Here is a 14,201-nt window from a genome sequence, read left to right as displayed (position 1 = left end):
GTGAACTGGAAGCCAGGTTGCTCTGTGAGTTCCCCGAGCCATGCACTCTCGCACAGCACAGCAGTTCTCTGTTGTATGCGGAAAGAAATACCAGCGATGACCCCAGTTGCGTCCCCTACCCCCCTCATCTCTAATCAGGGGCCCCTCCGGAGCACACCCTCCCTGGCTCCAACGGGGCCACCTTTATGCCTCTCCAACATGCCAACTTATTCATCCCTGTGCCGTTGCCGGGTATCTCTCCCCTTCTCCCCCCATCCCCGCCCCCCACAGGCCTGCAGCTCCTCTTCAATCTATGTTTTCTCCTTGAAGCAGAGGTGACCTGCTCAACCATCTGCTTTCCTGGACTGGACAGCTACTGTCTGTTACTCAGTATCTTCCTAAAGAAAGGCACTTGACACACGGGACAGACTCAGCCTAAATCCATTGCTTTGGGGGTTGCAGAAGAGGAGGGTGAGAAAGGTCATTATACTCGAACTGTGCACAGCTAGTCCTTGTCATACTCTGTGTGACTCAGTGCTATGACTTTGCACACCCAGGAGTGTGTGTGTGTGTGTGTGTGTGTGCAAATTCCCAGGAAGAGCGGACGGCCACGCAGTGCCTGGAGGAGAAGCAGCCGGTCTGGCAGCAGGTGTGCCGTCTTCAGAGTTGCCTGTGGGTCAACTCTTACTGGAAGTGCTCTTCCTTCTGTGCCACGCCGCCGGGATTCCTGGCAGCCTAACTGCTGAGCCAGGGTAACGGGCATCCGCAGGTCCTGGGGCCGTGGCACCTGCGTGTGTGCTGCCACGCTCGCTCGGGAAGCTCAGGAAAACGAGCCAAGAAGCCCGGCTCACGGGGCGCACCCCGAGGCTGCGGGGCTGTGGAGGGAAGGGCGGGAGGCTGGGAAAGCAGCAAGCCCTTTGACTCCAGTGGGGCGTGTTCCCGTCTGCAGAGAACCTTGCTTCCTGCCCGTAGGCGACAACACACGCAGAGAAGGTTCAGGATCTTTCGGCTACTGCTGCTGCTTCAAAAACGGTAGCCTCTGATTATCTGGTGTATGGAGGAATGGGCAGCGTGGCACACTTTGCTACGGGATGAGGAGTCGAGAATGAGCAAGCCCCTGGTCCTGTGAGCCCCTCTGAGGGCTCGTGGTCCCGTCCTGTTAAAGAACAGAATGGAGGGATGCGGCCAGAGACATGTTCTGACACGGGGAGAGGAAAGGGCAGGACTCAGCCTGGCTAGGCAGGGGTGCGAGGGGCGGGCCCCCACGAAGGCCCCTAAGGGAGAAGGCTGAACACAGCTCTAAAGAGGAGGAAGAGTCCTGGGGGAGGGGAGGGGGGCAAACAAGTACAGAGAGACGGTAGGTGACAGACCCCGGAAGTCTGAATACTCCAGCTCCGGTCCAGCGACCGCTGAGATGCGAACGCATCATTGCTCACGCAGACCAGTGGGTAGAAGCCTCCGGTCCATTTACAGCTGTAGGGGAGAAAAGCGGGGCCAGACTCTCTGACAGAGGTGGGCTGAAGTCATCCAAGCCATACCAAAATCGGCCACTAAATCCCACCCCCCCTCCCCCCCGCTACTTCAGGTCGTGTTTGAGATCTGGGTCCCGGGGTCTGCAATCCTCCCACCCTGTCTCTCTTCTAGCGAGGATTACAAGTGCACAGTGCTTGTTGGTTTGGTTGGGATGAGGGTCGCTGGTTATTTTTTTTTGTCCCGTGGACCTCAGACTACAACCTCTTCCCACACCTCTGCTTCCCAGGTAGCTGGGATGGCCAGGGTAAGCCACCGCACCCGTGCCGACATCAGTAATGGTGAACAACAAACGGGCGCCATGCAGGCCCCCCCCCAGATCTGCCGCTATGTACCATCTCATTTAATTCCCAGCCTGATCCTCAGGAGTTGCAATCATCCCATAGTCCCCTAAGGGAGGGGGGCCAGTTAGGGGCAGAGGCCAAGATTCCTACTCCATTCCCAGCTCTGGTGGCATGGTCCACAGGACCATGGAAGAAGGCGATGAGGGACAGACTGACCTAGGTTTCTGGGCTTCTCCCTCCTCCCCCCACCCCCCTCCCCAACCCCGGCACCCAACCTCAATATTCCAAGAAAAGATGCATGTTCCTGAACAAGCACGGAGGGGCGCTGTCAGGGCATGGCGCTCAGAGCAATTCTCAGAGCTTTTGTTCTGGACTTCCAAGTGGTTCTGTGTGGCCATCCCCCCCCCCAAGCGGCCGCCCATCAAGGTCCCGGCTGCCCCTGTGACGTTGGTACAGAGGTCCCCGGAGCCCCCGGGCTCTGGTGGGAACAGCGTTCTCGAGGCTGGGCTCCAGGAGGCCCACGCGAAGCTGGGTGATGAAGAGTGGGGTGGCTGGCGGCCAGGTTTGATTGCCCTCCAGGGACTGGGGGGGAAGAGAAGTTTCCGGATATGAGCGTGGGGTGAGGCCATTCTGTCTATGAACTTTTTCAGTGTGGCCGCGTCCATCTGCACGGTGTTTACATGAATGCAGCCAGTAAAACAGTGGCCATACAATCAAAGCACGGGGCACCCGTCTGGGAATTCTCCAACGGGTCCCTGTGCTTCCCTGCCCCTCTCCTGCCACGCGGGGGGGAAGTGCTTTCAGCTCTGCGTGCTGATACCTCTACTCGGAGAAAATTCCTCAAGCCCAAGACCTCCCCCTCCCCAGTCAGAGTCTAGACTCCTGTGCATGATGTCTGTTAATTTCACTCAATTGAGCTCCATCTCCCCTCTGACTGTGGCAGCTGGAAGAGCCTATCTGTCCATGTCCACGGTCTACCAAGGATGTGGAGGTGGGTGGAGGCGGGGGAGGGGGTGGAGAAGCGATTGCTGGGCTTTTCCAAGACCTCCCTGAAGATCAAAGTCTAAATAGCTGAGGGACTGGAATTGCCGTGACCTTGCACATTAGGTAGGTGGGGGGAATTCAAGTTTTCCTAATTGACCCAAATGGATAAGATTTCACGTTCTGTTGAAAGACTTATAGCCGGACAAACACTTGAACTGACTGACAGACAGACAGACCAGTGGTGGTTGTTTGGGAAGCCATGGGGGGGGGGGGAGATGACAGGAGGGATGATGGGGTTCGGCGGGTAACAGGAACATCATGGGTGCAGGCAGAGGAATAGACGGAGCTAGCCAGAAGGACCCATGCCTCCCAAGTTTACGCCAGATAGATCAATGGATTCTCCATCCTGCCCTTTCGTTCTCATTCGACTGGGGAGTTGGTGGTTGTCACTTTGGATAAGCCACTTAGCTATTGGGGTAGAACTGGAAATAGACTCTGGACGTTCCGTCTCCAGAAGAGGAAACCTGGATGTTTTTCGAGCTGAGTCTCTTCCTGTGAAATTACAAGCAAGGGAACAAGAGGTCCCAGGAACCCTGCGGATGCTGGGAAGTTCCGGAGCTAGTTATAAGGATATTGTGGGTACCATGGAACCGGGGGGAGTCTCAGGCAGATGGGCAGATGGCTGTCCACCGATCAGCATGCAGGCAGGCGCGGGGTGGGGGGCGCGTTTCTGCTCTCAGTACTAGAGAGGAACGCAAGGTACTTCTCAGAAGCGTCGAGGAGGATTACATAAACCTCCGTTCCTTGCCTACGTCTGACACTTTTAGAAAGAAGACCAAGATCGTAACTTGAATCCTAACAGTGGAGTACAAAGCAATACCCAAGAAATACAGCTTCGCACGGTTAAAACACAGAGACACAGTTTTTTCTACGTATACACTTGTATAAATATCTTTCTTCCTTGTTGCTCATATTGGCCTCCATTTCTAGGCGAGTGAAGTCATTCTTGAACAGCGGGGGGAAGTCATTCTTGAACTCCTCAGGCAAAGCTTGGCACTGACTGCAGACATCTCGATCAGGACAGCCAGGGTAGCTGGATGGGGTGTTACTGGCGTCCAGACAACACAGGTCAGGGACACTCCGAGGCACTGAGAAGATTTTTGTCTTTTTTTTTTTTTACTAGCTGATTAGAATTGGCCAGTAGAATACTTACTTAACCTGTGTGAACCCCTGGGTTTGACCTCAGCACCAGGAAAAGGAAGGAAGGAAGGAAGGAAGGAAGGAAGGAGGGAAGGAAGGAGGGAGGGAGGGCGGAAGGAAGGAAGGAAGGAAGGAAGGAGGGAAGGAGGGAGGGAGGGAGGAGAAAGAAGAAGAAAACAAGTACCAGAAGAGGAAAATTTGATGCAATCAACTCTACTCCCTGCCGAAGAAAACACCAAGCAAGTAAACTTATATTCTCATCGGGGAATTTAAGTTTACAGAGGTGAAATCTGCCAAAGCCAGTGTAATTAGTCACCGAGGGAAGTCTCGGCATGCCTTTCTCCCGGGGCGGCAGAGCCCCGTTGGGGAACAGAGAGGCCGGGTGTTCTTTACAGAGGCCAGAGATGGGCGGGAGGCTGTTGCAGCATGATTTCGGGTTATTTCAGCTTCACCTGAGGAATTCCCATTATGACCCCTTCCGTCTTCTCGAGGAGGCGGCCGCGGCCAAGCCGCCTTCGCTGTGTCCCGCCTCACCCCGTGTCAAGTTTTTATTTTCACAGCCGCAGACCTAATTGCCCTCTTCATTCACACTCCGGTGAACCCACCGAAGCCCAGTTAAGCATTTTCCTGACAACGAATCGTTTTCAGATGGTCTGGGCAAAACCCAGCCTGATTGCACACGAGCTATTATGGCTAATTGATTGGAAGGGGGGGGGCGCGGGTTGGAGCTGCCCCCCCACCCCCGTTTAAGGGGAGGGGTCTCCCGCAGGAGTTCACAGCTTGGGGCTCTACGCGTTTGGATGTCATTCGTACATCTCACCAGCAACGGGACATGTGGACGTATCGCATCTTCCCGGCAAGCACTGTACTGCGGGAGGGGTCTGGATGGAAGGTAGAGTCGGCTTTGGTGGGAAGATGAGTTCTTTAATTTCCTAATGCTGTGCTTTTTCCAGCTGAAATGCAATGAGTCTGCCGTTCCCTTCCACCAGGACACCTGTCCGCCCTACACACAGCTGCACAACTGTTGACCGGCTACCAGAGGAGCTTCAGATGCCTTCTGCCCAGAAGTCCTGGCCACGCCTCACGGCGCCGCCCCCAGTCATCTCTGGGACGTGGCCGCATTACAATTCGGGGGCCGGGTGGTGGCGCAGACCCGCGTGTGTCCAGCGGCACTTTCTGTCACGGCGAGCGCGCTCCACCTTGGCAGGGTTGAAAATCCTCTGCCCAGGGCACACTTGAAACGCGGGAACCGACGTTAGGGCCTCCGGATGTCAACAGACCCCAGTCCAAGTACTCCCATGGCCAGCGGCTCCCCTACTGGACAATACGGTGTAGAGGACAGGATACAGGTTGCATCTTCAGTTCCCCCAGAGCTCAGGGGTTAAGTGCTTTATTGAGAGTGGCTGGAGTAGTGGGTGTGTGTGGGCTTCGGGGGGGGGGTCCTTAGGTTGTGGGGGGGGCGTGTCGTTGAGTGGACTGTGGGACTCCTGTCCATCCTCACTCTTACTTTGCTTCCTGATCAGGAGGACTTTCGCTCTGCCACCTGCTCCTCGTCACCGCCCAAATCAATAAGAGAAGGAAACTTCCGGAACGGTGAGCCCAAACCGAACTCCTTCTCTGGGCAGGTTGATTACGCTCACGTGTCTGTTACGTGAATTGAAAGTGAGGAATGACAGTCCCTGGTCCCTCTTCCCTTGCACGAGAAGATGCCGTGCACCGTACATGCAGCCACAGGGCGCGTTCCGGACCGCAGCGATGCACCCGTGCCATTTCCTCTTAACCCCCCCAGGGTCCCGCTGCCTGCCTGCACCACCACCTCATCCCGATCACAGGCTGATGCCATGCCCAGGAGCGAAGGAAGCATGTGTCACGCGGTAGGGCCAGGACCCCCATCCCAATCCTTGTGTGGTAATGATCCCTGGCCAGCTTCCCTCATTACCTCACTGTGCCAAAGCCAGGAGACCAGGGAATACGCATCCTTCCCTCCTTACCGCCCTCACTGTTCATCCTGGCGATGGACCCTATTTCCCCCAAAGCTCCCCCACCCCCACCTACTCCTTAGAGACTCGCCAAGAACCACTCCAGCCACTGGAACTGGGGGACATCCGTGTGCTACTGTGCTTGTAACACACTGACCTTCATTTCACCTTAATTTGCCTGGCTCATTCACGAGACCTTCACCGACCTCGAGAGGCGACTGTGGATGGTCCGTCTCTGCGTCCTAGCTCCCAGCACAGAGCCTGTATACCATCCAAAGCTGCCCCCCCCTCCACTGGACGGATGGTGATGGATTGATTATAAAAACTGACTCCACAGATATCTATCCGATGCGTGGTGACGCTCTGGGCATTGACTTGACTTTTGGGTGCTGTGCTAGCGTGGTTTTATGTGTTTGTTTTTTGGTAGTTAGATGTTCGCATGCCTTTTTAACATGCGTCTTGTTAGCAAAAAGAAGAGAGCGGGTTCTGATGTCAAACGTATGTTGTCTTTCTAGTCAAGTGGTGTGGAAGGCTCCGTCACTCATCATTTGGCGTCCCGGTAGAAGCAGCCTTTCTGGAAAAGCCGGCAGCGAAGCCGAGAGAGAAACGCGTTCACTCACGAGGTAGCGCTTCAGAGGGGATTGTGAGCCTGGCTGTGAGTTTTTTCTTCTTTTTTTTTCTTTCTTTGGCTCCTCTTCAGACTTTAGACATCTGTGAGGCCCTGGGTGAGATCCGATCCAAACATCATTAGGCAGTCTCCCGGCCCTGGGAGATACCTGGGAAGATGTGAACCAATTCTGTCCAACACCATAGGAGGGAGAAAGTGCTGTGCTGGGTGGTTGGACAATCCCTCGGCGGCCGTCTCTGAGGGTCAGCCTGCAGTCCCGCCTTCCCGACGCCCCCCTCCTCTGGAATCTCTTTTTATACAGTCTCTGCTCAAAAGAGGATCACTGGGGGAACTTGAATGGGGATGAAATTCCATTTCCAGAGGTTGGTTTTGCCAGTGGACGTGCTGGCTGGCTTCAGGTCAACAGCCTTCCCCGCACACCACCGCCGATGCACAGGGGAGGTAAACACACTGAGCTAATGGTCAGGATCACCGGAGAGCCTCCTGGCGCTCACACTCAGGATGAGGTGACCGCGCATGTGCAAATGTCCAAGCGCTCTGCCAGTGGCCACACGTCCTGATCTTGCTGGTGAAGCGTTTCCCCTCGAAGGCTTTGCCTGTGGATAGCAAACCGTGCTCTGCCGTGTTTCAGCCACGTGCTTTAGGGACAGCCGAGAGAAAATATGAGCAGCGGACAGGTGAGAGAAAATTGAGTCCATGTCTTTCCGGTCCTCACGGTGACCACCTGCCTGTTCTGCCACGAGTGGCCCATCGCGCGGTGCTTGAGGTCAGATGTCTTGGAGATGCTGAAGGGCAGAGAGGCCGAGAATGACTCAGAAACCCCCGCCCCCGGGCACTCCTGAGGCAGAGGAGAAGACCAACGTCCACACTATAGTACCCGTTTTACAGAGAGTAAACCGAGGCTCGGGGAGCCTGTGGGACTTGACACGAGGCGCACACATGGTCAGCAATGGAGACAGCCCAGACTCGAACCCAGATCTCTCTGATGAAGGATTGGGTCACTACGCAGAGTCACCGATGTCAGGGATTCAGGGAGAGAAAAGTCATTCCACGTGGGGTGAAGTGGGAAGGCCGTGGGAAGGTTGAATAGACAAGGTGTAGTGAGCTCTCTCTCTCTCTCCTTTAAAACTCCACCATCTTTAAATGCTATCCAGTCTACATGACAGGCTCTAAGATCAATCACCAGGCTGCACTCACATGCAAGGTTTTATCCCGGCAAAAATTTATAACCCGACTCGTGACTTCCACCTTCTTCCAGCCTGCCTTAATTTGTTTTTCATGAAGGTCAAGACAAACCTTCCATTCCCCAACCCCCCACCTTTTAGTCCCTTCGCCCTACAGATCCAGCGTCTCTGAGCTCAGAAGGCTCAGGAAAGGGAACACACAGACTGCTGGAGTTGAGGAACAAAATCACCCCAAGGGAAGGAGGGGACACAGACTTGCCCCCTTGCAAGGGTCCAAAGGTAACTTTGCAGCTGCACCAGCCATGCGCTTCTGCAGCCTCTGCCCCGGGGCAGAGCCCCAGAGAGTATAGAAAAGACATAGGCAGAGCGATGGTTCCCGGGCCCAATGGTCAGTGCCAGGAGGTGTTCTCTGTGTGTGTTTCTGTGTTCACGTGTACGTACCCCCTCTCCCCCCGCACACACACACCCTAAAATCGACCAGAGTCAGCACAATTAATACGCACCCACAGAGACTGTCAGCCGAGGTTCTATTTTTCCATAAATAATGCCTTCCTCATCTTTTCCAGTGTGCATCTTGGCTACCATTCAAAGCCCGTCTAATGAATGTACCTCCACTGTCAGCAATGTTAATGTCACTTTAAAGAGTGTGAAATGTTGCTAAATGTGTCAGGAAACAATTAGATAACATAAGAGCCATGTTTCCTCGGTGCACAGAGAAATATATTATGCAGGCAGAAGATAAACGCGAAGTTTCAAACGAGCTACAGCAAGAATATTCAGCACCTCTCTCCTACCCCCGCCCCCCCCCCACCGCCCGCCCTACTCTTTAATCCAACAGAGAAATTGTTTGGCAAGAAGGAGCCTCTGTTTCAGACGCTCGGAGACGGGCAGGAGGCCTAGCTCCTGCCTCTGTCGGCTGGAGCCAGAGCCGAGCCCGGTGCTCAGAGAGACACCAACAGTCTTCCTCTCAAATTAAAATGTGTGCGCTCCTAATTAGCATGATAAATATAGGTTTCTGGGAGCCACAGTTGATGAATTACAGTGTTGGGCCCGGAACGGATGAACGGGCGGGCGGTACGAGGGCCTTGGTGTGTGCGTGGCTAGAGGGAGGTCCTCCGGCCGGCCCGTCTCCTAACCATGACATGTTAAGAGAGGGACTTAGAATTCAGTGAAGGAGGCCACTGGGAGAGAGGGACAGGAGGGAGGGGAGGCGATCAGGGGTGAAAAGGGAAAAACTGCTTCCGAGACTAACAGTGCTCAGCCAAGTGCTCTCCTTGGGCCAACGCGTGGCCCGTTCTACTCCAGGGGAGAGCGTTGGGGTTACGAGTCTTGAGACACTGAGTTAACCAGGGGGAGGAAAGGAGGTGTAGCCCATGGTCTCAGGAGCACAGTTAGGAGACATTGTAGAAATCCCCCAAATCGTGAACCACAGGCCAGGCAGATGGAACGGACCAAGGCAATCAGCTGGACACGAGGAGCAACGGGAACTAACACAGACAGCCTAACAGAGTCTTTATGCGCGCAAAGCACCAATGTGCCTGTTGACGTGATGGATAAACACGCAAAGCTCTTTCTACCCATCACCAAGTAACAACTACACCCCCATCCCCCCAAGGTAGTGAGTGGCTCATCACAGGAAAGACTTTAGCCACCCCCAGCTGCTCCTGACATACAGGTGATGTTCCCACACCCACTGGGAATTAGGATTCGTAGCCCAGATCCCTGGAAATGTGTGAGCATCCTTGTCAATCTCTTGGGGCCAAGGAGACACACATCACTTCAAAGAGACATCCAGAGTAAGCAGTCTTTCCCATATATATATATATATATGGGAAAAATTCTTTTTGTTCACAGTTGAAAATTGAGACCCATATAGATGCCTGCATCCTTGGAGGACTTAATTTTATTTAAAAGAATCATGTCACCGTGTAGAAGCTTAAGCTCAAATTAATTATAACAAGTGCAATATTTGGCCAGCCTCAATCTCATGCTGCAACATTTCTGCTTGATGGGTTTCCAGGGTGAAATGAGAGCCTGTAACCATTCTCCAGGTAATAGCATCTCCCCACCCCCCTCCTGCTTTTACAGGTGCTTTCATCTGTGGATCTCAAAGCCTCGTGCAAACAGTAATTAGTGCTCACCCGGGAGGCAGGGGTGCCTTGGTTTGGCTCATTTGGCAAAGTGGATGGGGGACAGAAGGGAGGGGCTGGTCAGTACCCAGTCAGAAACCCGAAATGGCTGGATTCCTAATTTCAGTCTCCTTTTGTTCTTTTCTACAATGCCAGGAAACTGGTCACAGGGTTTGTTTAATGGAAGAATTGTCAACTGTAAACCAGGACTAAGATAGTTTCTATCTAATGTAAGATTGATTGTAGGGAAGAAATGAAAAGACTACCAGGGAATTTCCATTACAGCTTTGAAAAAGGTTCTTAAACGCCGTCCCTCCTTCCCATCTTCCCTCTCTCTTGTCTTCTCTTCTTCTTCCCTCCTTCCTTCCCTCCTTCTCTCCTTCCCTCCCTCCTTCCTTCCCTTCCTCCTTCTTTTCCTCCTCTTCTCTCCTTCCTTCCTTCCTTCCTTCCTTCCTTCCTTCCTTCCCTCTTCCCCTTCCTCCCTTCCCTTCCCTCCCTCCTTCCTTCCCTCCCTCCTTCCTTCCCTCCCTCCTTCTTTCATTTCTCCCTCCTTCCCAGTGAACAGCTTTTAACATACACAAGACTAAGAATACTTCAGAAAGAAAAAAAGCATTCCCCCTGCAAACTCGTATTCACATGTGGTACAGAGCAGCAAATTAATTTTGGTCGTGTTCTCTGATTTCTCCTGTAGTCTGACCTGATTTCTTTCAGGCCTTAGGCGGTGTTGGTTTGTGAGGAGAGGTCTGTGCACGGACCCCAGAGCCTGTATTCGGGAATGTGTGTGACAAGGCGGGGAACTTGGCTGAAATGTGAATGCACTGATTTTCTTTATTATTATTTATGGGAGAGCTGTATCTTCAGGGCTTTTAGAATAGAGAGAAATGGAAGATAGGTGATAGGAAATTATATTTTTTAGCATCCATACCCTTTGGTTGATACATAAATAATAGACACGGAATGATAAATTACGTTAAGAGTACAATTATTAAGTAAAAAATGTAGATTCACACAGTACGATATTCCCAGCTGCTCTCGTGGTAGGAAAATAGATATTTATATAACACTCAATAAGGTGTTTTTTTTAAAAAACTTATTTGAATTTTGCTACTATTGAGATATTTCATCACAAGACCAGAAAAAGTAGTTACACCAATAAAGTTTCGCGTTGAAGCTCAAAAGCTTAGAGAGGAAATGGCCACAAATAAACAATTCCAGCCTGCCCAGAATGAACAGAAAAGGGATGGAAAAGTTGTCTGGCTGGTTCTGAGCGACACACCAACTAACACACCAGGCAGGCTGGAAGGAATAACCCATGAAGAAAGTCTAATCCTTCCCAGAAATCCATACCAAGTCCTGAAGTGAGGGGGAGGGGTGAGGGGCGGGGCAGGGGGCGGGGCAGGGGGAGAAGAAGAAAACATTTGCTACAAACCATCAACAGAAGAGACAACCCCACAACACCATCTCAGAGCTGTGTGTGGCCTTCCAGGTGGTGAGTGAGATCTCCCATCCTCTCACCCGGAGCCTACATTACCCTGGCCACCTCCTGCCCATCAGCACCTACAGAGTTCTAGAACACTGTCATTCAAGCAGCTTGGTTGTCCTCTGAGAGTGGTACCAACAGAGGGAGGGGGTGAAAACTCATGAGTCTTACTTTACTTTTACGTTCCCACTGAACAAACTCAAAACGCAGCGCAAACACTTCCTCAGAGTCTAGAATGTTCTGCCACCATGGAACATCCTGTGTAATGAGATGAGCACCAGTAAATCATCATACCCCAGCACTCAAGAATTGGGCTCTTTCTTCTGGGACCCCCCCACTCCCCGTTCACTTTGTAGGCGAAAAGTTCCACATTATGGGGCAGAATTTGACCTCCAACCGGACGGACACTTGTGTTTCTTTATATGTGATTCTTCAATTTCTTAAATTCTGAGAATGATCCCTTCCTCCCTCCCTCCCTCCCTCCCTTCCTTGCTTCTTGTGGCAGTATTAGGGATTGACCTCGGAGCCTTGAACTTGAGCCATGTCTCCAGTCCCTTTTTGCACTAGATTATTACTTTTTGTCCACCATGGGGTTGAACTCAGGGCCTAGGCACTGTCCCTGAACTCTTTTGTTCAAGGCTAGCACTCTACCACTTTCAGCCACAGCTCCACTTCCAGTTCTTGAGTGGTTCACTGCGGATAAGAGTCTCATGAAGACTCTCCTGCCCAGGCTGGCTCTGAACTGCAATTCTCAGATCTCAGCTTCCCGAGTAGCTAGGATCACAGGCGTGAGCCACCAGCGTGGTAGATATTTTTAGGGTAGGGTCTTCACTTTATGGTAGAGCTAGCCTGGTCTGTGATCTTCTTACCTGTACTAGCATTGTTGGGGAATGATGGATTCACGCTACTGTGCCCGGCAATGGTTCAGATGGAGTCTCAGGAGTTTTGATGCCAGTACTGTCCCCCCATCTCTGCCTTCCAAGTTGCTAGGATTATAGATGTGAGTCACTAGGCCTGGCTATAGCTTTTCCTTTCTTTAAGAGCCATGTTATACTTATACAATGGAAGCAGGGAAGCAAATAACACAAAAACAGAAACAGAACAACAATCACCACCAAAAAAAAAAAACAAAAAACCATCAAGTACTATCCGGCCTGGATTGAAGATCAATCCATGGGTTAACAATTGAGTACTGTCAAATGTTAAAGCCACTAAATTCTCATCTTGTTAAATCATCCGATGGCCCTTTCTTCTTTAGTTAAATAGGGATAAATAATAAAAACAATTTGTGACTAAAAGATGCTGGAGCTCTGCAGCTGTGGAATGTCTTTTGGGGAGATTAGATTCTATAATGAGGAGATATAACCATCATTTTATAAAAGCTGCTGCCGTCTAGGGGAAAGCAGGCCTGAATGGGATTAGAAAAGAGTCCTTCCCTCACAAACCTATTACAGTCAAGCCCTGATTGCTCGGCATATGCTTAATGACATCTTCATAGCTGAAAAACAATAATTTGTTACTGTAAATCTTGACACACTATATTAAGTCCAATTGTGCTCTTATTAGTCTGACTTTTGACTCGAGTGGTTGAAATTCACAAGACCCTCCCTGAAGCTGAAAAGCAAGCCCACCATCTGTAATTTCAACAACTGAGTCGATCGGTTTTTCCAATAGTTCCACTGGAAGCCTTTCTCTGTTCATTCAAATGTCATTTGGGGCCTTGACTGCCACCGGTCCTGCATGAGGTTGGTTAGAACCCTGGTCAGAGAATGGGAAGTGAGGAGTTGGGGAACACGTGTTGTGCAGATGTCAGTAACACATAGACACGGCCACCATCCTGGCCACTTTCTGGGCTCCACAGAGACAGAGCCAGTCCACTGACTTATTGTAAGGAATAAAGGAAGAGGACAGGGATACTAGTTTCTTCTTCCTTCCTTCTCCAACTCTTTCCCAGGTCATGACACCCAGTATCTCGGCCTGTCTCCCAGCAGAAAAACCTGACCATTTTCTCAACCACAAGCTGCCTTCCTGAGGCTGCGGCATGCTGCCCACACACGAATGTCCTGTGTCAGAGCTTTAGCCGCCAGACGTGTTCATTTCTCACAGTCAAAAGCCTAACCTCCAGCTCCAGTGCTGCAGAATCCAAGACCAGAAAGCTTTTTCAGTATTAAAATAAGACAAATAGCCAGATGCCTCCCTACTTCCTTGCACTATATTAAAACCTTAGTAAGAGCTCAGGGACAGCAGCCAGACCCTGAGTTCAAGCCCCACGACTGACACGAAAAAGAAACCTTTGGTGATTAGGATAGATTTATACCCATTCATCCAAATATCCATCCATCCATCCAACCATTCACCATCTATCCATCCATCCATCTATCTAACCATCCATCCATCCATCCACTCATTCAACCATCCATCCAACCATTCACCAACTATCCATCCATCTATCAACCCTTCCATCCATCCATCCATCCACTAAACCATCCATCCAACCATTCACCATCTGTCCATCCATCCATCCATCTATCTAAACATCCATCCATCCACCCATCCACTCATTCAACCATCCAACCATTCACCATCTATCCATCTATCTCACCATCCATCCATCCATCCACTCATTCAACCATTCACCATCTGTCCATCCATCCATCCATCTATCTAAACATCCATCCATCCATCCACTTATTCAACCATCCATCCAACCATTCATCAACTATCCATCCATCCATCCATAAACCCTTCCATCCATCCACTCGTCCTTCCATCCATCTATCCATCTATCTAACCTTCCATCCATCCAACCATTCACCATCTATCC

General features: G+C 51.4%; 1 protein-coding gene across 5 annotated transcripts in view; it reads right to left on the bottom strand.

Moving 5' to 3' along the window:
• The window catches only part of Tenm2 (teneurin transmembrane protein 2), a 634,115-nt gene that overhangs the window by 210,173 nt on the left and 409,741 nt on the right, over positions 1–14,201 (bottom strand). The window lies entirely within an intron of this gene.

The sequence above is a fragment of the Dipodomys spectabilis genome, unplaced genomic scaffold (genome assembly GCF_019054845.1).
Source record: "Dipodomys spectabilis isolate Male_0828 unplaced genomic scaffold, ASM1905484v1 ptg000528l, whole genome shotgun sequence".
Taxonomy (NCBI): domain Eukaryota; kingdom Metazoa; phylum Chordata; class Mammalia; order Rodentia; family Heteromyidae; genus Dipodomys; species Dipodomys spectabilis.
Note: the sequence above shows the minus strand (reverse complement) of the source record. Positions and strands in the feature narration are given on the sequence as shown.